Consider the following 3,205-nt stretch of genomic DNA (forward strand, 5'->3'; position numbering starts at 1 on the left):
TCAGATAGGCAGCCTTGGTACTAAGTAAACACATTAAAATGGCCAAATTAATTAGAATACAATCAAATGCTTGCATTTCATCAAAATCATTTGTTTCACTGTTGACTTAGACTGGTGAAAACAGACTGCACAACATGTAATTGAATCCATTTTTCTATGGACAACCCTGCATAAACAAATCAATAAAGCCCATTTAATAAACTATTCATTGCTGTACAGGGCAGCTATTCAGGACCAACGCTGTGAACAATGAATGAGCCATAATACATACTGTCCACATCACATTCTCTATATGAATACCCCCTGGCGTACACCTAAAACAAAACATATACAGTTAGTGATACTATAGGGATTAGGTTTCATATACAGCAGCGTAGAGACCCTATTCAAAATGAATGGTCCCCCCTTCATAATCATGGCTCTCAGCCCCAGTCTGGAGGTGATCTGGAGAACAACTAAATGATCACGCCTTCACAATGGACAACCAGGCCAGGGACTGTCCGCAGGGGCTTCATATTAAAAAGCAAGAGGATCAAAATCAAGGGCTGGATTTGGAAACAGCTGCACAGTATCAATGGGGGGACAGGGCCGGGGCAGAGCAGGGTCCACTATGGCTGAGGCCCCCCACGGGGAGCAAAAATGTGGGATGACAAAGCTTCTCAATAACGGTGCTCTGGGGACACCCCTGTGGACTGGCCACAAAGGGAGAGGGACAATGAGAAGAGTCACAGAGACTACAGCAAAGAATAAGGAAAATTAAAAAATGGATCCAAGAATATGCTCAACCTATGCGATACATTTGTATACATGGGAATTATAAAGCTTTGCTATAGTATAGAACATTGCCTAACTGAACTATGGGAGAACTCCAGGAGAATTCCAACAAGTGTTTTGCCATACCTGCAAAAGTTGTCCAGCCTGGCTCTGCCTCTCCAGGTCTGGAGGCGATGGTAGGTAAAGCGCTGTCCAAATTACATCTCATTAACTACATGAGCGTATAGAAGGACAGACACTAAGGTTGAAAACGATGGCAAAGGCAAAAATAGCATACACTAATTTGTCCACAAACCTTTTAGTGCATGGTCACATAAGATTAAGTTCACACAGTGATAATGCATTAAAATGGGTTTAACAGCAGAGCTGATCAATTAATCCCCTTTCCCTGATATTGGGATTGTTTTAAAATCAGCCAATACGTCTATGAAAAGCATTTGGGTCGTTCCACGAAATTAGTGCCTTTTGCGTGCGTCCCGTTGATATTTTAAGTAGAAATTGTGCACCAATATTGAATGTTAAAAGCCTGTTATATTCAATAAAGTGCCCTTTAGTATAGACCACATGGAGAATTAAATCAATCTGAAATATGAAAAGACTTCCTAAAGTGCCAAAAGTCGGCATTTTGGCATGTCCCGCCACGCATGTGACTTCTAGGAAGATTTGAACCCACTTAACTCCAACATTTTTCACCATTGTAAAGCCCTAGTTATTTTGATGCTTTGACAAAGTCATTTCTGAAGATTGAATTACTAACATGAAACATTTACGTCTGTCCCTCATTTTAAGGTCAACCTTGTTACCTGAACTGAACTCTCGTTTTAAATTTGGTGAAACTATTCCTTTAAATAAATAAAAATATGAACAACTAATAGTGAAATCAGTGTATAAGCAGGTGAGCCGGTTCTACTCTGCCCTTTTTATGGTGGAAAACTGAGTCGAGCATAACACGTCAAGCCTTCCACCCTGCAGGCTAGAATGTTTTCGTTTCAATTTTTTGGTGAAGTTTGCATTCGATTGCCACACAAGCTTCCATTCCCCGTCACAATGGGATTTATGGACGATTTAAGATGAACTAGTCAACCCTGGTACAGTCAACCCTGTTACTTTATTTGGAACTTAAGTCATTTGTTTATTTAACCTCGATGGGAAAATATGTTTATGAAATTGAACATGTGCTCTTTGACAGAATGTTAAAAGTAGGTCCAAATAAAGTACTTTTTTTTTTTAACCAAGCTACAAATCTCAACAAGGCACCGAATTGGGGGGAACGAACATTTACATACATAAATGGTAAGAAACCACAATTACCATATTCATGTAGCCGAGATCACACAGGACCTTGTGTTAAAGAAAAAACACCTTTTATCTGGTTTTATGGGAACCCAAAGATTTTCCAGTACTGATCTTTCTGATTCACCTACACATACGGGAGGAAAGGCAGGAAAAATAGCACGTCTGCAGGTAAATTGCTTAACATTTTCGAGCAAGTGATCAGTCTTTGAGCAACCCAAAAAATACTCCTGACTTTCCCGATGGGCAAGTGCATTTCAAACTTTGTCAATCACTGCAATGCATAAAAATACAAATAAATAAACTGAATAGAGCTAAGCACACGCAAAATCCTAGAAATTCACCTTTCAGCAGGACAATAACCTAAAACACAAGGCCAAATATACACAAGTTGCTTACCAGGACAACATTGAATGTTCCTGAGTGGCCTAGTTACAGTTGACATAAAATCAGCTTGAAAATCTATGGCAAGAGTTGAAAATGGCTGACTAGCTTGACAGAGCTGAATGAATTTTAAAAAGAACATGCAAATATTGTACAATCAAGGTGTGAAAAGCTATTAGAGACTCACCCAGACAGCTGTAATTGCTGCCAAAGGTGATTCTAATATGTATTGACTCAGGGGTGTGAATACTTATGTAAATGAGATATTTCTGCATTTCATTTTCAATAAATGTGACAAAAAATTATAGAAACATGTTTTCACTGTCATTATGGGGTATTGTGTGTGTAGTAGATGAGTGAGTAAAAAAAATAACTTTAATCCATTTTGAATTCCGGCTGTAACAAAATGTGGAAGTCAAGGGGTGTGAATACTTTCTGTAGGCACTGTAGCAACTAATAAAGATAGTATACTTCAACCACAAGAGAGGCTTGCGGAACATTTGAATTTGTGAACTGGCAAAGTAATGTTCTATAGAAAAAAAAATATATTCTGTTTATATAACATACCATACAGTTTGACCTTTATATTTACCCAATGTATAGCGGATACTCTTAGTCATACAACAGAGCTCGGAGGAAAGGTGTCACAGTTTAAACCCAATCAAATCTTTAACACTTAATACTGGAATGTGACAAGAAAACCAAGATTTCAAATGGCAAAAAAGAAAACAATTTTAACAGAACACAATAAAGG

The sequence above is a fragment of the Coregonus clupeaformis genome, chromosome 27 (assembly GCF_020615455.1).
Source record: "Coregonus clupeaformis isolate EN_2021a chromosome 27, ASM2061545v1, whole genome shotgun sequence".
Taxonomy (NCBI): Eukaryota; Metazoa; Chordata; class Actinopteri; order Salmoniformes; family Salmonidae; genus Coregonus; species Coregonus clupeaformis.